Source organism: Mchenga conophoros, linkage group LG2 (assembly GCF_057382185.1).
Source record: "Mchenga conophoros isolate Kocher_MC1m ecotype Shallow Benthic linkage group LG2, M_conophoros_male_GT1.1, whole genome shotgun sequence".
Classification (NCBI taxonomy): Eukaryota; Metazoa; Chordata; class Actinopteri; order Cichliformes; family Cichlidae; genus Mchenga; species Mchenga conophoros.
Genome location: NC_140527.1, coordinates 11,629,444 through 11,656,212, shown reverse-complemented (window position 1 = coordinate 11,656,212; position 26,769 = coordinate 11,629,444).

Below are 26,769 nucleotides of genomic sequence, written 5' to 3'. Positions count from 1 at the left end.
ATCCATATGTGATTAACATTAGGACATTATATGTAGGTTTTAAATTAGCAGTCTGAGCGTAAACACAATAAATGATACCTGCAAGATTAACTGGGTTTATTCTTCTGTGTTAAATCTATGTTATAGGTACATCATAATTGAAAATGCCTCTGAAACATAACCTTTTGTGTTTGGCCTTTTTGTCCCATAGCATTTCCAGCTACTTTTTTACTGAAGTTTTTAACAGATTTGTGAGAGAATGATAATAATAGCCTTAATATAGAGACTCACGGGACTCTTAAAACATTTCTGGTGGGAGATTGTACATTCCAACGGTTTTGGCAAAGAAATGGAAAGACCATGTTTGCTTCTGAGGAAAAAAATGACCACAGCATAGAGTGGGGATCTAGGAAGACCTAGCACCATCTAGTACCACATATAAAGCACTAGGACACGATCACATATATTACCACACAATACACCAGACACAAGCAAAATAGGCTCCACAAAAGTTCACCACAGAAGTCGAAATCAGTCAGGAAAAGATAAGTTTGAACGGTGGTAGTGAGACCTGTTGTGATGTATGGTTTGGACACAGTGACGATGATAAGCAGACAGGAGGACAATCTGAAGATTGCCAAACTGCTCAGGTTGAGATGTGGACATGTGCAGAGGAGGGAGAGTGGATATACTGGATAAAGTATGATGAAAATGGAGCTGCCAGGTAAGAGGAACAGAGAAGACCTCAGAGAAGATTCATGGATGTTGTGAAAGAGGACATGCAGAGAGCTGGTGTGACAGTGGAGGATGTTAGTGTTGGTCTACTTCAGTCATCCTTGAAGCCGTCATCACTAGTTTCAGGTTGGCCATTCTTGTATTTTGCTCGTTTGTGTTGTTGTGTTTGCACATCTCTGTTGCTTGTGGGGCTCGCACACAAGAATTTCACTCGCATGTGCTGTGCCAGTGTGCCTGCACATGTGATGTGACAATAAAAAAGTGATTTGATTTGATTTGACTAAAGGAAGAGAGCTGTGGTGAACTGCTAAGTGACTGGTCTGTATATGGAGGAGGTCAGGGTGGATGGACAGGCTGTCAAAACATGATGTTTTCTCGACGCATCCATCCGCTCACACCTGCTCCCTTCAGGGATTTGTGACTTTGTGATGTCACGTGACTTCCTGCTGTGGTCATAGTGATACTGATGGTAGCCAAGGATTGAGTCAAACATGACAGAGGAACAAAGGTGTTAGTGAGACCTGTCGTGATGTATGGTTTGGACACGTTTGCCGACACATTTGTCAATCAGTCCGTCCACCCTGACCTGTTTCTGCATCGTTAAAGCCGATGTTTCCTGCGTCTGTTTTAACTAAGCAGAAATATTTGTCTCAGTCCCACCAAAGTCAAATATCTTTTTTCCTATGAACCATCCTGAATGTCACTTTCAAAACCAGGAGATATATTTTTAACGTTTTCGTGTGGAGACAATCTATTAAAAAAATAAACACAGCAGGAGAGCGGTAAAATCAAAGGAGGGAATCACTTTCTCCCAGGCAATTTACAAGCCCCCTCTCTTCTCAATGCAAAGTGCCCAACCTCAATATATGAACACTATACATTTGAATGTACACAGGAAAAAAAGGCTATCATTTGAAATGCAGTACACTAATAATTCAGAGTGTCTCCTAAGGCTGGGAGACTAATTCCAGGTTCACAGTCTATCAATTCTCAACAAAAGAGCTACTAGTCTTACAAACACAGACTTGCATGTCCACATGTCCTTGAATAATAAAAACATCAATATTCAATACTTCCATTACTACCTGCAGAGGCAAGATCTGAGCCTCAGATGCAGCAGAGACATCCTGCGAGGATGAGAGAACATTTTTATTGAAGCCAATATTGGCAGCAGATGCTGCATATTTGATTCATAAATCCAAACAAAAGGAAACTACCAGAATCAAAGAGTTAGATTTACTATAAATAGTCAATAATTGAGTCAATAATTAAAGGGCGATACTACATTGTACCACATGCAGGAAGAGTCGTGTCCTTCATGTCTTCCTATTAAATATGCAGGAGAAGGCTTCGTGAAGTTCACTTTCGATCATTTTTGCCTGTATGAGCTGGAGTGTACTTGAGACACATATGCATATATGTTCAAGGAGTATGACACACATCCAAAAGTATGTGGAGAAAAACATCCATGTGTGAAAGCCAAACGTGACTGTAACCAATCAGAGTGGTTTCTTTTTGCAGACCTTCCTGGTGAATGTTACGTTTGCTTTAAAGTCAGAATATGACTGTTACAAAGATGATGCGTCACATTGTATTGACTTTAAACAATATTTTCTTATCAGTTTCCACTACAGTTTAACTTCTGATGAAAGTTATTGCTAATAAACACGTTGTAATGGTTGTAACCATATCCATAATAGCTAGCAGACCTCATCTGCTTGGACCTCTTGTCCTCCCCCCAGTTCTTCCTGGTGTACACCGAGTTGTTCCTAAGCCATCTGAGAGATATAATCTCTCCAGCATGCCCCTGGCTGTGCCTTGGGGCCTCCTCCCAGTGGGATATGCCCAGTACACCTTACCCAAGAGGCATCCTTGTCAGATGGCCCCAACAGCAACTGAGGAGTAGCGATTCTCCTCCAAACTCCAGCTCCCCACCCTCTCTCTGCTCAGCGTTCAGCCACCCTTTCATGGAAGCTTATTTCAGGTTTTTTTTGTGCGTTTGTGTGTTATGTAAACGCCAACATGACATAAATCTAGACACCAGACCAACCACAGCGATGCTGGGTCACGAGGGCTGGCTGCCAGGTTCTCCGGTTCACCACAGGAGTATCAGAACAGATGGAGGCTCAGGCTCTGTGCAGGCCACTCAGTGTGTTTGGCATGCCTAAATCTCACAGCTACTAGTTTTTTGACTACAGAAGTTCTGATTTGCCATCAGTGTATACAGCACAGAGGTCTTGGGTTAAAACCTGCCACCCAGGTGAGGCCTTCCTCTGTGGAAAAGCTAAATTGATCAGAGGTGTGTGGATAGTTGTTGGTCTTCATGTTTTAGCTCTGTGACAGTTTATTTTCCAGGGTATTGCATACATTTTGCACTATGTCAGCAGCCCTGCCATGATCCTAATTTGGAAAAATTGGTTAAGAAAGTGGCTAGATAGATCAAGGTGTGCTGATGCTTAAAAGAAGTGAGAGCACTCACTGCATACAAATCAATTTGATCAATGATAATATTTATTTAGATTAGTAACAGAGAGAGCGTGTGCTGATTGATTGGTTCAGGTGTCAATAGTAATAGTTGAAATGACATTTAAAGAACAGCGAGTAACTGATTGGCTTAGAAAAGGAGATAATTGGAAAAAGTGCAATTCCCCGAGGACAAACAAAGGTTAAATGTTACAGAAAATCTCTCAGATTTAATTTTCGCTAAAGCTTCATCTATGGATTGTTGATAATGTTGATGACAGTTTAGAGCTGAAACGCTTCTTCTTAAATCAAACAAGTCAATCACAGTTTCCCTTTTTATTTCTGAGCATGCAGTGCTCCATTGTGTAGCTGGAAACTGATCTCACTGCAGGGATTCACCCAAATGTCCTGACCTGACTTGCACCTTTTATGCTTTCAAATACAAACACAATTATACAACACCAGCATAATGTCAAGGAGAAAACAATACACACCTTAAGCTAGGCTTCATACCCCCCTCACTTCTACTCTCCGTAGTGTGTCCACAGTCTCACCAAGCCAAACAGAAGACTTCCCCAAAGTATGAAACCTTACCAAAACCAGGAATGGAAAGAAATCCATTTCACTTCTGACTCCACGCTGTCACTGAACAAGAATATTTTGAGGTATGTACAGGTGTCTGGCACAGAGACAAATTAATTAGACTGTCCCAGGTCATGACAGATCAAAGAAAGAAACTTTATTTCATAATTTAGTTTCCAGGTTGGGTCACGTGAGTATTGCTTCACATTGTTGGGTTGCATATGAATGTTTTCTTTGTTTATTTCTTCATTTTTCTTTCTGGTTCTGAAATCATTTCTTCTAAGGTGTGTTTGAAGTGTGCTGCAGAGGTTCCGATCTGATCTTACAAACTTTAAAGACAAAGTTACTTCACCAAGTTAATCTTATTCATCTCTAACATTATATTTTATGTTTTATGTGTGTTTTACGTTGTTTTGCATTTGTTCTGCTGCAGATGCATGGAGGTTAGTGATGGGAGATCGCTGTCAATGGCTCATATCTGCAGAGACCTCATATGTGTAACAGGACACTAAGATTCCAAACTACAGTTGGTAAAATGTGGAGTTAAAGAAACTGTTTACAGAAACATTTTTCTGTAGTTTTATATATGTTCATTTTGCTTAGTGTACTGATTCTTGCAAATTTGTCTTTTTTGACCTCAAAGTGACATCACTGCCTCCTGAGTGGTCACTAATTTCCCCTCTTTATTTGTTGATGCATTACATGGTTAAAGCTTCATTCTTGACAACTTTGCTCTATAAAATAGTAATCTTCATTTTTTTTAAATACATACAGACCCCAACATAAACAAAGAGCAGGGAAAGCAACATGCCTCAACAATGTCTCTCCAAAATGGTAAAAATAAAATGCGTTTTTAGCTACGTGTTTCCCTGTTTCTAAATATGGCTGCAGAGTTTTGAGGCTTTTTTTCCACTCTGAAAGTTTTGACTTTATAATTTTAGAAATTTACAGCTTCAATCTCAGAGACTTTTTCCAGCAAATTTATATTGTTATTATTGAAATTTCTTCCTTTCCTTTAGATTTTCTTTTCCTTTGCGTCGTTTTTTTTTCATCTTTTTTTTCTTACATACTGAAAAACGCTCCAAACCAAAACATACAACCATATATTTTTGACACTGTGTGCTAAATTGTGAAATAATTTTATAAGCTATCCCACGTAGTGCACAGTGTACATACTGTATTGTGAATATGGTACACTCCACAGTATACTAAAGTATGCAGGGTTGTCTATTAATTAGCAGTTCAGTGGTGGCTCACCGCTGAAGCAAAGTTTCCTCCTGCTGAAAGGTTTTAATAACGCCGTTGAGCTTTAATTTCACCAAACTTGATTCTTGAGTCTGTTTTTTATCTAACTGCTGCCTCCTGAGTTTCATTATTCTTTCATCAATCTCGGGGGGGAGGAGGTGGGTGTATTGGTAGGGTTGGTAATCATAAACCATGTCAGGATAAATACACGAGTGCATTCACTTTGCAAATGAGGCGACTCTCACTCACTCTGTGCTAATGTTTGCTCGGCCCGGCTGATTGATGACACGCTGATCTGCAGACTCTCATCAGCCTGAATATGAGGAGCTTCACATTCTGACCACAGCGAGTAAAGTAAATAAAGCAGAGCCGAGCTGTCACTTCTGCTCTGATAGCATCGTTCAATATGTTGGAGGTGGGGAAAGAGAAGGAGTAAATTTCAGCTCATTTCAGCTCCACTTTCCAGATGAAAAAGTACCAACATAAGTGAACAAGCAAGTGTAAAGGAAAGATAATTCTATTACAGAGACTGCCCCACTATCGCAGTACAGTGCAATGTTACTCTATATATAGTTTGTATTTTCAGTTCATGTACAGCGATGTTAGTATAAATACAACGGGAGCTTACTACAGTGCACACTACATCTGGGCTTCCTGGTGCTGGCTGTTAAATTACATGAGTGGTTGTGTCTGTTGAACCAGTGCCCTGTGCTGTTTTTATAGGTGGGCTACCCTTGGCCTAAACCCAAAGACTGTATATAAAAGATGAAGATTCTGGATCCTTTATATCTGGCAGCAGTGGGCGACTTCCACAGCAGCAGAGAGACTTCTGCTCTTTGGGGACAGGGGTGATACGGCCAATCACATTGCTGCACATTGCGCATGCTCACAGTAAAGATCAACAAAAACAGTTTCAGCTGTGCGGTGGCACACATATCAACTCTTTATTGAAGTAAAAGCGTTGTGATGGCATGCCACACATGGTAAGCTCCACACCTCACCACCCATTGATTCACTTTAGTTTAATTTACAGTCACTACTTTAAAATATTCTATTTATTGTTCAATATCGTTTCTTTATTAAATGTATTCATTTTTCCATCACACCTTCCAATGTTTATATGGCGTGCACACATATTAACCTTGCAAGGTCAAAGTTCTGTTTTATGTTATATTAATACATCTTTGTTTGAGTTACCTGGGGGTTGGTGTCCTCCTGTCTGGCAAAAGGTGTGGCAAAGGGCTGGGAGACCTGAAGTACTACTGACAGCCTAATTGGATTGCACCACATGCTTCATTGCCTGGGGGGTGTTTCATGTTTGTTTAAATGTTTTGTATTAGTTGGTAATATGGCAGCCATCTTGTTTTCCCCCGTGTGTGTCATTTGGTTTAGCTAAACCAGTATTTAAGTCCCCTGTGTGTCATTTCAGCAGGTCAGTTTGTCATATGTTTGTTTGAGGTTCTGTTAATTATTCTCTTGAGTTTAGTCTAGTGAGTTGACCTCTTTTATTGGTCTGCCTGTTTAAGTTTTGGCTTTGTTAAATATGTTTTCATATTTTTGGGTCAATAAAACCCCTTTTTTGAATTAAAACCACCTGTATCCTTTATGCTTTACTGCTTGGTCCCTGACAAGTGTAAATGGGCTGATTCTTATGTAGTGCTTTTCTACTCTACTTGAGGACTCAAAGCACTTTGTACAACATGTCTCATTCACACACAGTGATGTGCAGATGAATGTATCAGGAGCAAAGGTAAGGCATCCAAATACGGAATATCAGTGGCACCCGTTATCCCTGAGCACATCCACAGGGGAAAAATCTCCACATTACATTCTCCTTCGCTCACATTTGGGCTTCACTTTTCCTCATGTCTAGCATGAAGTAATCCACTCAGTGAGAAAATGGATATTTTGTGGTAAGAATGTTTTTACCAAAGAAAAGAAGAGTAATCTTCCTTGGAGGCTCAGGCACACATCAATTTAATCAGGATTCCTGATCGTGCTTTGGCAAGATTCTTAGTTAAGTTTGTGGTGTGTTTGTGATGCATGTGTAGGAACTTGTCATCATAGAAACTGTCTGTGTGTGCTTGGAAAAAGAAAAAGAAACCCCTCAACCCTGATATAGCAAACACTAACATTACAGCTAAGTGGTGGATTTCTCCGTTTCAGTGCAGCTAGCCAACGGCGAAGAATGAAACGTGAACAGTACATTCTCGGTTTGATCATACACTCATAGCTGCAGATAGGGGCAGTGCAAAAGTGTCTCTAGTTAGCTAACATAAACTAATGCTAACTAACTGTTAGCATTCTAATAATACAAGGTGGTACTACTTATACTCTAAAATCTTAAACCAGTTATTTCTTCAATCCAGCTTCACAAACAACATTAAATAAATGACAGTTCCATAATGGAAATTGGCCTTATTACATGTTGTCTCTTACGTCCACTTAAAGCTGCGGCCTCCAGTACAACTGGACTGATTTTTTTTTAATGATATGGTAACTTCTTTGCCAAGAGGTTGGGGATGCTCAGCATAAATGCGCTACTATTCCTTCCAATTTTGAACATATTGCTTTTAAAAAGAGTCAGCTGATGTGTAGGCCTGCTAACTTTGGTGGATTGGTCCCATTGGCTGCACCACGCTATCACTAATAGAGCCACTAAATTAAAATTTTTCATGCAGACTCAGTGTTTATATTTTAAAAGCATTTGGGGGCATTGAGGGCATCTATGTGACAAGAGCAGGAATATTAACTTTGCTTTTTCCTGAAGCGGGTGTATCCAATCAGAAATAGGCAGCCCAGCAGTGACAGTTTACTTACTCTGCCTTCGGCTGCTTTGGTCTTTTTTTTTTTCTAGATGTTGGTTCAAATGTGAACACTTTTTTTCCCTGTGCTTCAGGTTTTTCAGCTCGTCTCAGCCTGCAGGTGAGATGTCAGGCCTGCGCTCCTTTCATGGCACCATCAGCATTACATGAGATGTGTTTGGGAAGCGTGGGATTTTTCAGCCTTGCGTTTCTGTTTCACCTCCAGCCTGAACTACTGCGCACAAATTATTCATGTGGTGTCACGTCAAGGAGCTGCTGCAGCATCTGCCTGCGGGGACAGCCTCAGTGTGTGCGTGTGTGTGTGTGTATCATATATAGTAAACCAACTGGGGTATTGTCTGAGAATGTGTGTTATGTAAGGGTGTGTGTGTGTGTGTGTGTGTGTGTGTGTTGTAATTCCCACTCCAAATCAAAGTCTCTGACAGCTGCCTTAATGCCGGCTGCCTCTCAAGTGATGAAGGACCTGCTGCTTGTCGCCGCGGATACCTCCATCACCCTCCTCCTCCCCCCTCCCTGTTGACGGCGAATCAATCACTCCATCCGTTCGCCACTCTGTATCCCTGACACTGGCATGTATAATTAAAGTTTATTCCCCCGGACCTCCCAGCTCAGCCCATTCCTGCAGCTTCCCTGAACAGCCTGCCACTACCACAGAAGAAGATAAATATGAAATGGACATTCATATTTCACAAATCAGAGTGACAGAGGGAAACGGACTGCCATGTGGCCGATTTCTCAGAGGAGGCCTGCTGTTGCTCAGTTATCGCACAGATTCCTCCAAATGATCCTTTAGATATTAGGAGGAATGATGGGTAAGTGTTAAGATTGAATTTTTCATTTTACACTGAAAACCTCTTCACAGTGTGAATATTGAGCTTTGTCTTCAAGTAAAAGCCAGAATGTCCAAGAAATGACCAAAAAGGGGCCTTTTTCCGGCCCCTCTCTCTCTCTCTCTCTCTCTCTCTCTCACACACACACACACACACACACACACACACACACACACACACACACACACACACACATATATATGTGCTCCGATTACCACGGGGACCACTGTTACCTTCACCCTCCACATCCTCTCGAGCTCTTCTCTGAGCCCTTGGTATTTCTCCAGCTTCTCGTATTCCTTCTTCCTGATATTGCTGTCATTCGGAACCGCTACATCGATCACTACGGCCGTCTTCTTCTGTTTGTCTACCACCACTATGTCCGGTTGGTTAGCCACCACCATTTTGTCCGTCTGTATCTGGAAGTCCCACAGGATCTTAGCTCGGTCATTCTCCACCACCCTTGGGGGCATCTCCCATTTTGACCTCGGGACTTCCAGATTATACTCGGCACAGATGTTCCTGTACACTATGCCGGCCACTTGGTTATGGCGTTCCATGTATGCCTTGCCTGCTAGCATCTTGCACCCTGCTGTTATGTGCTGGATTGTCTCTGGGGCATCTTTACACAGCCTGCACCTGGGGTCTTGCCTGGTGTGATAGACCCCAGCCTCTATGATGTTGGGTATTGAAGAATCCATAGGTCCATCATCCTATTCATGTAGCCCCTTCCGCCGGGGTTACTTGCATAGTAGGGGGCAGTACCCTCCATGGAGAAGGAGGCTAGAGGGCAAGATCAAAGTAGCACGGAGGGAGGTTAACCAACTAACGGAGTTGCAGAAAGGTGCGACAAAGAAGGCCTTGGAAACTGCCAAGCAAAGACTCACAGCCTTGGCCAGCCGCTTGAGGAGGTACACCAGAGAGATAGAAGGCAGGAGAATAAACCAGCTGTTCTCCACAGAACCAGCAAAGGTGTACTCTCAGTGGCAAGGGAACAATATGAAAACAGCACCACCAAGGCTGGAGATGGAGCAATACTGGAAGAGCATATGGGAGAAGGACGCAACCCATAATGGCAATGCTCAGTGGCTAGTGGATCTGAGGGCAGACCACAGCGACCTCCCTGAACAGGGTCCAGTAACCATCACAGTGGCAGATATCCAAGAAAGGGTCTCCAGTATGAAGAGTTGGACAGCACCAGGGCCCGACATGGTTCACGCCTACTGGCTGAAGAAGCTGACTGCACTCCACGAGCGTCTGGCAGCACAAATGAACCAGCTGCTAGTTAACGAGAGACACCCGGAATGGCTAACCGAAGGTCGAACGGTCCTGATCCCCCGAGGACCCCAAGAAGGGACCGGTCCCATCCAATTACCGACCAATAACCTGCCTCAGTACTACATGGAAGCTCCTGTCAGGCATCATATCGAATAAGATGAACAGGCACATGGGTCAATACATGAAAGGGATTGGCAAGAATACCAAAACATCAGCTACTGGTAGACAGAACAGTCAGCCGAGACTGCAAGACCAGACTGACCAACCTGTGCACTGCCTGGATTGATTACAAGAAGGCTTATGACTCAATGCCCCACAGCTGGATACTGGAATGCTTAGAATTGTACAAGATCAACAGGACCCTAAGAGCCTTTGTCAGGACCTCAATGGGGATGTGGCGTACAACACTAGAGGCCAACTCCAAGCCCATAGCACAAGTCACCATCAAGTGCGGGATCTACCAAGGAGATGCTCTGTCCCCACTGCTGTTCTGCATAGGTCTGAACCCCCTCAGTGAGATCATTAACAAGACTGGCTACGGATACCGACTACGGAATGGAGCAGTTGTCAGCCACCTCCTGTACATGGATGACATCAAGCTGTATGCCAAGAGTGAACGAGACATCGATTCACTGATCCACACTACCAGGCTATACAGCAATGACATTTGAATTTGGTTCGGACTGCAGAAGTGTAGTCGAATGGTAACAAAGAGAGGGAAGGTAGTCAGAACTGAGGGGATTGAACTACCAGAAGGCAACATTGCAGACATAGAGGCAAGACCCCAGGTGCAGGCTGTGTAAAGATGCCCCAGAGACAATCCAGCACATAACAGCAGGGTGCAAGATGCTAGCAGGCAAGGCATACATGGAACGCCATAACCAAGTGGTCGGCATAGTGTACAGGAATATCTGTGCCGAGTATAACTTCCAGATACAGACGGACAAAATGGTGGTGGCTAACCAACCAGACATAGTGGTGGTAGACAAACAGATGAAGACGGCCGTAGTGATCGATGTAGCGGTTCCGAATGACAGCAACATCAGGGAGAAGGAACACGAGAAGCTGGAGAAATACCAAGGGCTCAGAGAAGAGCTCGAGAGGATGCGGAGGGTGAAGGTAACAGTGGTCCCCGTGGTAATCGGAGCACTAGGTGCGGTGACTCCCAAGCTAGGCGAGTGGCTCCAGCAGATCCCGGGAACAACATCGGAGATCTCTGTCCAGAAAAGCGCAGTCCTGGGAACAGCTAAGATACTGCGCAGGACCCTCGAGCTCCCAGACCTCTGGTAGAGGACCCGAGCTTGAAGGATAAACCGCCCGCAGGGGCGTGCTGGGTGTTTTATATATATATATATATGTATATATATATATATATATGTATATATATATATATATATGTATATATATATATGTATATATATATATATATATATGTATATATATATATATATATATATGTATATATATATATATGTATATATATATATATATATATGTATATATATATATATATATATATATATATATATATATATATATATATATATATATATATATATATATGTATATATATGTATATATATATATATATATGTATATATATACCCACGGGAGTGGGCGCTGGAGCCTATCCCAGCTGTCTTAGGGCAGGGCAGGGTACACCCTGAACAGATCACCAGTCTGTTGCAGGCTGTATGCAGTTACAGCCCAATGCATATTCCTCTTGCTTCGTCACCTTGCTCCCTTTGATTCTGGAGTGTACACTACATGTTGCTGATAAAGTTTAATCTTCACAGTTTATGTGATCTGCATCACAGCAAGGTGCATTTGCATCTCCAGATGGGTGAACATCATATTTGGCGCAGAATCAAACTATCTGAGGCCGATCAACTGAAACACAAGTGATCAGCTACTTAAAAACAGATTTGACTGCTTCTGAACCAAACCTTGTGTTGCAGTCATGAAAATATAAGCCCTTTAAAACCATTTTGACAGTGCCACGAGTTACTGGCAACATGTAATTTAACTCAAATGCGGAGGCAGAGAGAAGAAATGTGGTTAACAGGCAGACTTCCTGTGAAGAGGTGGGACAGCAGAACGAGACAAGCAGCTCAGCGGGACGCAGCAAACAGGTGCCGGGCGAGAGTGCAACAGGTACGAGGAAAACAGAATGAGAGTGCTGGAGCAGCAGAACTGACGTGATAGAGCTGAATGAGAACACTATTTATACACACTCTCTGAGGCTGATTAAGAATGAGAGGCAGCTGGGGGGCAGGTGACACATGAGTGGGTAAAGCGATCTGTAGAGGAGGAAAACGCTTTCAGTGGCCAAAGTTAGTTAGCATTTAAAAATGTCCAACCTTTAAAAAAGTACAAACTATATATAGAGTAACATTGCACTGTACTGCGATAGTGGGGCAGTCTCTGTAATAGAAGTATCTTTCCTTAACACTTGCTTGAATGAGACAGTAAGAAACTGTGATTCTTACTGCATCTCAGTGGTGAAAGACTCGAAGGAAACAAAGGTTCAAAGATTTTTGCAGCACACAAGAAGGAATTTTTGAAGAAATCCATACAGTGTTTGTGATTAGACATGATTGTCACAGAATCTGTAATCTTTTACAGATTCCTCCTTATTAACCACATCCTCAATTCCTTTCCTTAGCTTCTAAACTCTTTATGTCTTAGTCCCTCCCAGCTGAGATACAAGTGGTGGAGGTGAGGAACTGATGATGTCATGATCTGCTGTAATGCAAGCAGGACGTGGACCAAAATGCAGGACTCAACACACACAGGGATAACTCAAAGAGGCAGCTTTAATTGCACTGTAGCAGAAAATAGACTAGAAACAAAAATCAAAAACCAGAGAACTAGAAACTAAGAACGAGGAACTAAGACACTGGAAAACTAGGAGGGACAACAAGGAACATGGAGGGAAATACATACACAGCACATAGAAGTGGTACAACGGACAGAGGAAAACAACTTAAATATACAGAGGGATAACGAGGGAACGAGACACAGGAGGAGAGCACAGCTGGGACTAATTAGATATAAAGAGACCAGGGAAGCAAAGCAGAATACATCACACACAAGACAGGGACTATCAAAATAAAACAGGAAACAGGAGACATGCATGGAGACGCAGACTTGACAAGTAGGCACGACTGACTGTGGAGACACAGGAGATGAACAAACACAGAGACTAAACACAGACTGGGATAAAGACTAAGAGAGACAAAAATAAGATAACTGAGAACGAACGAAAACAACAACAATAATCAAAGAATATAATATTAGAACTGAAACACAAATAGAGGCAGAGGATGTGTATTAAAAATATAACTAAGTGATGCCAATTAAGATTAATTATAATTTTTTAAATACTTATCAATATTTTAATAACACACAGTAAAGAACAAAGTTGTATCACCTTGAGTTACTGAAGAAGCTCATCAATAAAAAGGAGTAGTTTGTATGGTTTGTATGTTCCAGCTGTGGCCACGCCTCTGTATTTTCTACCTGAAAGAAGCACTTCTGCAAAGAATACACCTGTGTAGCCTCATCTCTGTCTGTCCTCCACATGTACGTCAACTGAGGCAGTCTTCAACTTTTCATTCTAGGATTGATTTCATGGTACCTACAGGTACCTATGACAAAACAAGATGTGGCTCCATCCACTGAAGTGGAGCAGGGATGAAGAATAAAGATGAAAATATGGTAGTAGGTGGAAAGAACTGAAAGTAGCCATGAGCACTGGTCTGGTTAACAAGTACAGTAAGACACTGAAATGACTGAACAGAAGTAGAATAGAAATACAATAGAATTAGCCTTAATTGTCCATCATTGGGGAAATTCAGGTGTTCCAGTAGCAAAGTGACAGGCAGAAGGGGCATGCAAATTCATACAAAAAGAAAGAATATAAAATGGAAAAAAAAAGAAATAAGATAGAGTACAGTAAGGCTTTTTTTAAATGTACAAAATATGCTCCAAATTTGTGTTTAAAAAGTGATACATGATTGGCTTAGAGACAGAAATAATGACCAAACATATCTGGTTTAATACAAAGATCTCAGTCAGCTGATGTGATACACTACCTGTGGCGCGGGTGTGGTCACTGGCCCGCTGCAGAGGAGGGGTGACACGGTGAGCTCCCGGGGCGGCGTGGAAGCGGGGCTGAACAGGTGTTTGGGACGAGTGAGTGATTGTGACTCTTCTTATGTTTCAGTGACAGTCGAGGGAAGAGAGCGGCGTGACCACTGAGCGGGAGTGTCTGTGTCCCGTGCGTTTAAGTCAAAACCACAGCTATAATAAACTAAGTGTGTGTCACCATACCCATACACACCATACCCACGGTGTGAGTGTGCGTGTGTTGGGGTCCGACGTCACAGTACCACTCACTGGAAAAGTAAAAAAGAAACAGCTGGAGAAACAATTTGCAACTAATCAGGTTAACCAGCAACAGGCCAATAACATGACAAGGTATAAGAAGAGCATCTTTCTCAGAAGTAAACATGGGCAGAGAGTCGCCAATCTCCAATTCACCAAAGGACTGAATGTCTCATTATCTGCAATTCATAAAATTATCAACCGAGAAATCTTTGTGCAAGGGACAAGGCTGGAAATCAATATGAGATACTCATGCTCTTCAGACCCTCAGGCAGTAGTGCATTACAAACAGGCATGACTCTGTGATGGAAATCAGTGCATGAGCTCAGGAAAACTTCCAGAAATCTGTGAACACAACTCAGTGTGCCATCCACATGCAGGTTAAAGCTCCATCATGCAAAGAAGAAGCCAGATCAGAATACGATACGGAGATGCTGCCATCTTCTCTGGACTAAAGCTTGTTTAAAATGCACTGATGCAAAGTGGAAAACTGATCTGAGGTCAGTTGAATCAAAATGTGAAATTCTTTTTGGAAAACAGGGACACAGTGTCCTCCAGACTGAAGAGGAGAGGGACCATCCGGCTTCTTATCAGGAGTCAGTTCAAAGCCTGTATCTCTGATAGGAGGGCACCAGTGCCTATGGAACTGATAGCTTGCACATCTGGAAAGAAACCATCTGGTCTTATGGGGTGGCTGTAGCTCAGGTGGCAGAGCAGGTCAGTCACTAACCAGAAGGTTGGTGGTTCGATCCCAGGCTGCCTCCTGGCTGCATGCCAAATATCCTTGGGCAAGATACTAACCCCATGTTTGCCTACTGGTGGTGGTCAGAGGGCCCGGTGGCGCCAGTGTCCGGCAGCCTCGCCTCTGTCAGTGCGCCCCAGGGCAGCTGTGGCTACAATGTAGCTTGCCGTCACCAGTGTGTGAATGGGTGAATGACTGAATGTAGTGTAAAGTCCTTAGGGACTGAGTAAAGCGATATACAAATGCAGGCCATTTGCCATCTAAAAGGTATATCCAGGTTTTAGAGATTCGAAGCATCTGCCTGCAATCCAGACTAACATTGGTTGCTGAACCAACAGGAAACATGTTTAAGTTTAGTTTAAATCTTTGTTCTGTTGCAAATAAAATGTGGGCTTATGACATTTGTGTTCTGTTTTTATTTACATTTTACAAAGCCGTCAAACTTGTTTAGGGGTTGTATGAATGCAAATATTTCAGCAATAAATAAGTCAGCATTAGAGTTAAAGTTTTAAATATGGGCTCATACAAGATGGCGCTGGAGTGACGGCAGCCTTTCCAAGTAGCTCTGCAACACCGCACCTTTTTTGTTAACTTTAACTTTTTAGACTAGGCTTTTCAAACTTTTTTTCACCTTCCTCTACTTATACCTCTTAGATATAGCGATACAAGATGGATAATGCACTTTTCAAAACTTCTGGAACCAGCTCCTTCATCTATTCGAGAGTGGAGCTGCTGGCACTAAGAACAAAGGGACAGACCGGCATGCGACACAACATCCCGGCCGAGCTAAAGAGGAGCTACAGAGGCTGCAAAGCTGGAGCGAGGAGAGCGGATCACCGGAGGCGATTCAAACCATCAATCCCGACAGTGATCATGGGCAACGTGAACTCGTTACAGAATAAGATTGACGAACTGTGCGCTCTGAACAACCAGACTATACCGTGAGTGCAGCTTGTTTATCTTCACGGAGACGTGGCTAACCGAGCTAACGCCGCAGGCTAACGTAGACCTATGTGGTTTCACATCCGTGAGAGCCGATAGGGACACGCAGGCCAGCGGAAAAAGCAGAGGTGGGGGACTCATTGTCTACGTTAACAACAGATACTGTAACCCTGGACACGTCTCCGTTAAAGTTTCGGTATGCCGTCCGGACCTGGAGCTGCTAGCTGTTAGCTTGCGGCCATATTATCTACCTCGGGAGTTCAGTCATGTGATCTGTGTGTGTGTTTACATCCCTCCGAGGGCCGACCCAACAGCTGCCTGTGAGAAAATACACACAGTCACAGCAAGACTTCAGACACAAAACCCCGAGGCTTTCATTATTATATCTGGAGACTTTAACCATGCCACACTGGATTCTACTCTGGCTACTTTTCACCAGTTTGTGAATTGTTCCACAAGGAGCAACAGGACAATTGACCTACTGTATGCTAATGTGAGAGATGCATACAGTGCCACCCCCCTTCCCCACACTAGGGAAGTCAGACCACAACCTGGTTTACCTACAGCCACAATACACACCCCTCGTCCAAAGGCAGCCTGTCACAACGCGCTCCATCCGGAGATGGACCCCAGAAAAGGAGGATGCTCTGAGAGACTGCTTTGACACCACAGACTGGGATGTGCTCCTGAGCCCACATGGTGAGGACATAGAGGGGGCGACACACTGTCTTACAGACTACCTCAACTTTTGTGTGGACACAGTCGCCCTGCTAAGACGGTACGGTGTTATCCTAATAACAAACCGTGGGTAACACAGGAAGTCAAAGCTGTCCTCAACATGAAGAAGAAGGCTTTCAGGAGCAAAGTGAAGGAGGAGATGAAAGCAGCACAGCGGGAGGTGAAACGCTGCCTGAGGGAAGCAAAGGACACCTACAGGAGGAAGGTGGAGCAGAAGTTGGAGAGGAACAATATGAGTGAGGTCTGGAATGGTGTGAAAACCATCACAGGCCACAACACCAAGAAAAGCACAGTGGGGGGGACTGTGGAGAAGGCAAACGAACTCAACAACTTCTTCAACAGGTTTGACCAGCCCACAACCCCCCCACCCTCACCCTCACCTTCACTACAGAGTCCTCTCCCCACTCTCCTGCCTCCCTCGCTTCCCCCCCTTCCTGACACCATGACACCCCCCTCCTCCAATCCCTCTCTCAGCAGCAAGACATCTCCCCCCCTCCCCTCCTCCCAAACATCTCCCAGTGTCACAGTGGATCAGGTCAGGAGGCAACTGAGGAAGCTTCGCCCCAGAAAGGCAGCAGGCCCAGACAAGGTGTGTCCTAGGATGCTTAAGGCGTGTGCTGCTGAACTTGGGGAGCCGCTACAACGAGTCTTCAACCTCAGTCTGCGACTGGGGAGAGTGCCCGCCCTATGGAAGACATCCTGCATCGTCCCGGTCCCCAAAAGGAACCGGCCCAATGAGCTGAATGACTTCCGACCGGTGGCACTGACGTCACATCTTATGAAGACTCTAGAGCGGCTCTTCCTCAACCTCCTCCGACCACAGGTACAACATGCCCAGGACCCACTACAGTTTGCATACAAGGCGGGTGTCGGAGTGGAGGATGCCATCCTGTACCTCCTACACAGAGCCCACTCACACCTGGATGGGGGAAAAGGCACGGTCAGGATCCTGTTTCTTGACTTTTCCAGTGCCTTTAATACCATCCGGCCCTGTATGCTTCAGGAAAAACTGAACAGGATGGAGGTGGACCCCTGCCTGGTGGCCTGGATCTCCGACTACCTCACCAACAGACCACAGTACGTCAGGCTGAAGGACATCACGTCTGACACTGTGGTCAGCAGCACAGGAGCACCACAGGGAACTGTGCTGTCCCCTCTTCTCTTCACCCTGTACACCTCTGACTTCTGCTACAACTCTGAATTATGCCATATTCAGAAGTTTGCAGATGACACGGCCATCATGGGGTGTATCTGGGATGATCAGGAAGAGGAGTACAGAAGTCTGGTGAGGAACTTTGTCGCATGGAGTCACACAAACCACCTGCAACTCAACACCTCAAAGACTAAGGAACTGGTTGTGGACTTCGGGAGGTCCAGAGAAGGTCCACTGCCGGTTCAGATAGAGGGGGAGGAGGTGGAGGTGGTCAACAAGTACAAGTACCTCGGGCTGTGGGTGGACAATAAACTGGACTGGTCATGCAACACAGAGCACCTGTATAAAAAAGCCCAAAGCCAACTGTACTTCCTCAGGAGGCTGAGGTCTTTTAACATCTGCAGGAAGCTCCTGAGGATGTTTTACCAGTCGGTGGTTGCTGGAGTACTTTTCTATGCTGTGGTGTGCTGGGGGAGCAGCACAGCAAAGAAGGACTCATCCAGGCTGGAGAAACTGATCAGGAGGGCTAGCTCTGTGGTCGGCATGAAGCTGGACACTCTGGTGACAGTGGCAGAGAAAAGGACACTAAAGAAACTGATGGACATTATGAACAATGCTGGGCATCCTCTGCACACGGCCATAAACAACCAGAAGAGTCTGTTCAGTGACAGGTTGCTTCTCCCAAAGACAAGAACTAACAGACTTAAAAACTCCTTTGTCCCACACGCCATCAGACTGTTTAACTCCTCTCTGGAGGGGAGAGGGAGGGGAAACAGGAGGACAAAGGAGGGGGGAACAACTAAGCTGTAGTGCCTCTTCACCTCACTGTACAATACCTTGTGCAATACTTTTTGTAAATAGTCAACAGTGCAATAGACTCAATACTTGAAATGTGCAATTCACTTGTATTTTTATTTTTTATTCCTATTTATTCCATTTATCCCCTTTGTATATTTTATTTATATTTGTTTCTGTATTTATATATGTGTGTGTGTGTGTGTGTGTGTGTGTGTGTGTATATATATATATATATATATATATGTATAGCAGCTGGATAGCGTAGTATAGCAGCTGGATAGCGTAGTGGTTAGACTACACGCCTTTGGAACAGAGGATCGCAAGTTCGATTCCTGCCTGGGGCGTCTGTATCCAGTAAGGGTCCTAAGGCTAGACCCCCTATGCTAAGCAAGCCTACCGCAGACATGAGCGAGACAGATAAATATGAAGGCATGCCGGCTCGGACGTCGCCCGGATCAACAAGGTCCGCGTCAGGTGTTGAGGGCACCCTGACGAAAAGTGGGCTACTGGAACAAGAAGGCATCGGTGGGCAAGGGACGAAAACAGGGCGTTGTTGGAATGCTACTACGCAAGTAACCCCGGCGGAAGGGGCTACATGAATAGGATGAGGGACCTATGGATTCTTCGATACCCAACATCCACAATGATGGTGAAACAACTAGTAGCTCAGTGTTCCAACATTCTCACAGCTAGAGATTGACGAGGTACAACACAAATGCTACGGCAAGGAGGAGTCAGGACGCCAGGTCAGGGGGGAGATATCATCACCCCCACCCGAGATTGGGTACATAGCCCCAAGTGTGATAGGAGAAGGATCGTTGAGTGCGAGAGGAACTGACCTGAAAAATAGGATCATGGCCAAGCTTGAAACCTGGATCCCCCGTAGCCGGTTACCAAGATTACGTGAAGTACCCTCAGAAGGTCTGCTAGATGATGTTAATGCAGCACTACGGGCAATACCTACAACCACGATTACCGACACTAACAAGCTGATCTACAATACGGCAGCAGTGATCAGTGAGATGCTTGGCTACAAGTTGAACAGCCACAAGGGGCAGTATCCTCCATGGAGAAGGAGGCTAGAGGGCAAGATCAAAGTAGCACGGAGAGAGGTTAGCCAACTAACGGAGTTGCAGAAAGGTGCGACGAATAAGGTGCCTAAGAAATACAGCAAGCTGTCCATACCTGAGGCCTTGGAAACTGCCAAGCAAAGACTCACAGCCTTGGCCAGCCGCTTGAGGAGGTACACCAGAGAGATAGAAGGCAGGAGAATAAACCAGCTGTTCTCCACAGAACCAGCAAAGGTGTACTCTCAGTGGCAAGGGAACAATAAGAGAACAGCACCACCAAGGCTGGAGACGGAGCAATACTGGAAGAGCATATGGGAGAAGGATGCAACCCATAACGGCAATGCTCAGTGGCTAGAGGATCTGAGGGCAGACCACAGCGACCTCCCTGAACAGGGTCCAGTAACCATCACAGTGGCAGATATCCAAGAAAGGGTCTCCAGTATGAAGAGTTGGACAGCACCAGGGCCCGACATGGTTCACGCCTACTGGCTGAAGAAGCTGACTGCACTCCACGAGCGTCTGGCAGCACAAATGAACCAGCTGCTAGTTAACGAGAGACACCCGGAATGGCTAACTGAAGGCCGGACGGTCCTGATCCCCAAGGACCCCAAGAAGGGACCGGTCCCCTCCAACTACCGACCAATAACCTGCCTCAGTACTACATGGAAGCTCCTGTCAGGCATCATATCGGCTAAGATGAACAGGCACATGGGTCAATACATGAGCGGGACACAGAAAGGAATTGGCAAGAATACCAGAGGCGCAAAACACCAGCTACTGGTAGACAGAACAATCAGCCGAGACTGCAAGACCAGACTGACCAACCTGTGCACTGCCTGGATTGATTACAAGAAGGCCTATGACTCAATGCCCCACAGCTGGATACTGGAATGCCTAGAATTGTACAAGATCAACGGGACCCTAAGAGCCTTCATCAGGAACTCAATGGGGATGTGGCGTACAACACTAGAGGCCAACTCCAAGCCCATAGCACAAGTCACCATCAAGTGCGGGATCTACCAAGGAGATGCTCTGTCCCCACTGCTGTTCTGCATAGGCCTGAACCCCCTCAGTGAGATCATTAACAAGACTGGCTACGGATACCGACTACGGAACGGAGCAGTTGTCAGCCACCTCCTGTACATGGATGACATCAAGCTGTATGCCAAGAGTGAACGAGACATCGATTCACTGATCCACACTACCAGGCTATACAGCAATGACATTGGAATGTCGTTCGGACTGGAGAAGTGTAGTCGGATGGTAACAAAGAGAGGGAAGGTAGTCAGAACTGAGGGGATTGAACTACCAGAAGGCAACATTGCAGACATAGAGGACAGTTACAAGTACCTGGGGATCCCGCAGGCGAATGGGAACCATGAAGAGGCTGCTAGGAAAGCTGCAACCACCAAGTACCTGCAGAGGGTCAGGCAAGTCCTGAGGAGTCAGCTGAATGGTAAGAACAAGATCCGGGCCATCAACACGTACGCCCTGCCCGTGATCAGGTACCCTGCTGGGGTAATAGGCTGGCCAAAGGAGGAGATAGAAGCCACTGACATAAAGACAAGAAAGCTCCTTACCATGCATGGAGGGTTTCACCCCAAGTCCAGCACCCTGAGGCTGTACGCTAAGCGGAAGGAAGGGGGCCGGGGACTGGTGAGTGTCAGCACCACAGTCCAGGATGAGACAACGAACATCCAAGAATACATTGGGAAGATGGCCCCAACTGACCGAGTGCTCAGTGAATACCTCAGGCAGCAGAAACCCAAGAAAGAGGAGGGAGACGAGGAACCATCATGGAAGGACAGAGCCCTGCACGGTATGTACCACCGGCAGATAGAGGAGGTGGCTGATATCCAGAAATCCTACCAGTGGCTGGACAAAGCTGGACTGAAAGACAGCACAGAGGCCCTAATCATGGCAGCTCAAGAACAAGCTCTGAGCACAAGATCCATAGAGGCTGGGGTCTATCACACCAGGCAAGACCCCAGGTGCAGGCTGTGTAAAGATGCCCCAGAGACAATCCAGCACATAACAGCAGGGTGCAAGATGCTAGCAGGCAAGGCATACATGGAACGCCATAACCAAGTGGCCGGCATAGTGTACAGGAACATCTGTGCAGAGTATAACCTGGAAGTCCCGAGGTCAAAATGGGAGATGCCCCCAAGGGTGGTGGAGAATGACCGAGCTAAGATCCTGTGGGACTTCCAGATACAGACGGACAAAATGGTGGTGGCTAACCAACCGGACATAGTGGTGGTAGACAAACAGAAGAAGACGGCCGTAGTGATCGATGTAGCGGTTCCGAATGACAGCAATATCAGGAAGAAGGAACACGAGAAGCTGGAGAAATACCAAGGGCTCAGAGAAGAGCTCGAGAGGATGTGGAGGGTGAAGGTAACGGTGGTCCCCGTGGTAATCGGAGCACTAGGTGCGGTGACTCCCAAGATAGGCGAGTGGCTCCAGCAGATCCCGGGAACAACATCGGAGATCTCTGTCCAGAAGAGCGCAGTCCTGGGAACAGCTAAGATACTGCGCAGGACCCTCAAGCTCCCAGGCCTCTGGTAGAGGACCCGAGCTTGAAGGATAAACCACCCGCAGGGGCGTGCTGGGTGTTTTATATATATATATATATATATATATATATAACAATTCTGTAACTGTAACTTCGGTCGTTGCTGTGCTTTTTTTGGAAATTGAATTTCCCAGAGGAACCCACCCGAGGGATTAATAAAGTTCTATCTTATCTTATCTTATCTTATAATCATTCATAGATGATGAATCATTGGACCCGAAGGTTCAGTGGGGATTGACATTGGGTGAAAGGCATCCATCACCATCACGGCCCTGAACTTGCGTATTATATTTACTTTAAACCTCCCTATTAGAAAGACTTCTGTTTTAAACTGTTGTATTAATGGTGTATTTATTGACTCAGTCCAAGCTCATGGGTATAATCTGAGATAGCAGACTATCTCTAATTGATATGTCTGAAGTTTAAAGATGTGCAAAATTTCTGACATGAAAATCAATTGGACTGCTAATGCAAGCTTTCATATCGTCTCGTCTCAGTTATTGGCCTGAACAGTCTAAAGGGACAATGGATCAGATCATACAAATAATGTAAATGGGACAAAACAGTGTTGCTGTGAATACAGAACAAACACTCTCACATTTGATAGATGTATAGGCTTTTTAAATGGTAAAAGATTATTTAGTACTACTATTTATTATGAACATGTTACAAAGACTCTGTTAGAAGGCTCTGCGGTGAGATCTTCATGAGAGAATGAATTTAAACACTGTGAGGAATTGAATTTACTACAAAAAAGAAATAACAGTAATCACTAAATTCAACATTTTAAGCATTTAGATATAAAAGAATAACCAACATCTCGAGTTCAAGCAAAGCTGGATGTTACCGTGGGTGTGCGTCATTCATCTTACTTATCTTGAAATATTGTGTCATCCAGTTGTTAAGTGATGATGTATGAATCCTGCTTCCGGGTCCAAACTACTCTGCGTTTATTAAAGCTGTTATGTTTTTAACATGTTTTAATGCTTTGAATCTTGTTCTATTTAATCTCAACAAGATCCTAAAAAAGTCAGCGATCACTGTCGGCTTCTCTTTGTTTTGATAACTACTGTTCATTTTAAAGCTCAGTTTTTAAAACCTTAAGATGTAATTACAGTCCAGCCCATGCAGCAGTATATTAATAACTAACCTCGTATTGTGGATGGATTATCTCAGTTGTTCTCCTGACTGAAGTTTGGTCTGTTTACAGCATCCTGCCATGCGATTGCATTTGTCCCTAACCATCGGGAACCCTCACGGTAACTTTTATCAAGTGGGAAAAAGTTAGCATTCATCCTCCAGCTTCACTGTGTTTATATTATGCTAACATAGCTGTGTAGCTAGCCACCGTGTAGCACATCATTATATACCAGCTAGCCCAACTTCAGTAACCCTAAAAACGTCACTGTCGCTGTTTGGTTTCCTGTCTTCATTTATGCCTGAAGTAATAGCTAAGCTGTACTTTTTAACTTTTTAGAAATCCCTCAGTCAGGACATGGTAATCTTTAGATGGAAACTAGTGAGCTAACTTCCTGCTAACTTCAAACTCTGTTAAACTTCACGACTTCTGTTTTCATGGATGCCTGGATGTTAAACTTAGTTGTTATACCTGGTAGAGCAGCCACACTGATCATTTTATTAAAGATGGAAGAATTTAGGCAGAATTTGCAACGCTCAGTGATACCGTTGTGTTCCTTAGACTTTGGGACCTAAAGTGGAGTTTGGACCAGGAAACGGCTAATGAAGCTGGACCTAAAGACCGGGTTGCAGTATGTATGCTGTTGTGGTGCATCGTGACACTTCTTTCCATACACACAGTTAAATTTAAACTCCTTCCATTACACCGGCTAGCTTCATGCGTCTTTAACCACACACACAAAGTTTTTAAAAAATAACAGCAGGGAAATTTTCATTTTGTGTGTTTTTAAGTTTAGCGGTTTCACAAAGAAGCAGCAACTGGTCTTAAAAACAGTTTTCTGTGAAGGTTAGGACGTGTTGTCCTTTTTATTTTTAACTGTAATGTGGAACAACAAAACAGGATGAGTGGGGAAGGGCCCAGCAGGCTGCAGCTGGATGTCTGGGATAGCTGCTACCCATAACTGCACATACTTCTGTTTCTCTTTTTATGATAATGAGTCCAGTTTTTTTCTATTTAACACTTTTTACTTTGCTCCAATTAGGATCCTGAAAAGCAACAATTTCGTGTTATTTTGACAATTATATCAGCACCAAAACTGAATAAAAAGTGAGCGGCAGTGTGTGTGTGTTTTCTACCAGTGTGTGCGCTTATTTGTTTATTTCTAGGTGTATTAAAGAGAAAATGGCTTAGAGAATAATTCAGCAAACCTCAGACCTCAGCTTAGTTTCCACACACACACACACACATACGCTCACAAATGAAAGAACAAAGAGTGATTTCCTCATTAGGAGCGTTTTTAATGCATGAAGAGGTAATTTATTCATGAAAATGAACAAATGATTTATTCGGCCTGAAACTTTTAGCAGCCGTTGTGTTCAGATATACGTTATTATTGTTATTATTGGCGTCTTGCTGTGGCGCCACTTTATCGCTGCGGCATTATGTATGCACAGCTGATTAAAAGAGTTTTGATCACCTCTGAAAATTACAGTTTTAACAGGTAGCACTGGTAATTAGCGAGCGCCAGCAATGTTACTCACAAGTAAGCAGCTTCAATAACACGTCCTCTTTTTTTTCTTATGAGCTTTACTTTTTTAATTCAGACGTTGGATGCTCTATTCAACTCATGGTTCTGCTCATTTTATTCAATTCCATTTTTTTTTTACCTCTGGTTATTTGTCTTCTTGTTCTTCACCAAACATTTTCACCTTGTTAAAAAAAAAGTTTCTCAAAAGTGTTGTTTTCAAAGTGCACCATACTTATTCCTCCTTCTTCTTCTTTCTGCTGCTGCTTTAAGGCTCTCCACAGCAGATCATCTGCTTCCTCCTCCTATCCCAGCATCCTCCTCTGACACACCAACCCCACATGTGCTCCTTCACTACATCCATGAATTCTCCCTGAGGTCTTCCTCTTTCCTCCTGCCTGGCAGCTCCATCTCCATCATCCTTTGTCCAGTATATCCACCCTCCCTCCTCTTCACAAACCATCTCACCCTGAGTTCTCTCTCTGATGGACTCTATACGTGTCCAGCATGCCCACTCCCAATGAACACCTGAGAATCTTAAGCTCAGCCTCCTGCCTCCCTCTCATTCACAAACATGTATTCTCTCTTGCTTCTCCTGACTTTCATTCCTCTTCTCTCCAGCTCATACCTCCATCTCTCCAGGCTCTCCTCCACCTGCTCTCTACTCTCACTACAGATCAGTGTTTCTGCAAACATCAGCATCCACAGAGACTCCTCCCTTACCTCATCTGTCAGCCTGTCCATTGCCTCTGCAAACAAGGAGCTCAGAGCAGATCCCTGATGTAATCCCACTCCCAACTTGAACCCATCTGTCACTCCTACCACACACCTCACCACTGTCTCATAAATGTCTGGCACCACCCTTACATACCTCTCTGCCACTCTGGACTTCCTCATTCAGCAACACACTTCCTTTCCTCGATCCACAAACACACAGTGAAGCTCCTTCGGTACTCTCAAAGCAAACATCACATCTGTAGAGCTCTTTCTTAGCACAAAGCTACACTGCTGCTCATAGATCGTCCCCCCTCTTCTTAAGCTAGCTTCAACAACTCTCTCTTTTATTCAGTGTATAGCTCTTCAGCTTCATGCCTCTGTTGTTACTACAGCTCTGCACGCCTCGAAGTGCTCTTACAAACAATTTCTACATTACACGGGCTATTTATCATTCAATGTGTACTACAATCATTAGAACCATGTTTTTTTCCTGATGCTATGTAAAAATATTTCAGTTCATGTCTCATATTTTGAAATAGTGACTATCCATTCATAGCTTAGCATGGCAGAGCCTCTCAAAACCAAAAACTACACAGTAAAATTCAAACCCTACCAGCCTGCCCTCCCGGGGGAACCCTCTGCATCTCCAAGAAGAAATACTGTAAAACACACATTTTATTTCCATTATTTAAATAATTTATGGGCCCTTGTTTCACTTCAGCGTAGTGTGAGCATTCATATGGGCACACTGCTGTCTTTCATAGTTTATCACCTCTGCTGTCACCAGACTTCATTCCGTGCCAGGCAGAGTAATACAGAAATAGCGATGTTGTTAGCCTGCTGTAAGTGAAATAAAAGCTTCCCAGCTAGTGTTGATGAAAAGATGCCACCTGACTACTTAGCTGAATGCGCTTAACAGACACAGGGTGAAAGGCTTTAACCTTCATTTCAAAGGTACAGCACTGAAGCCTTCGTTATACTCTGCTGTGGACACTCAATGGTCGAGCAGCCATTCCTGTTATGCACTTTGAAGTCACTGCATGTA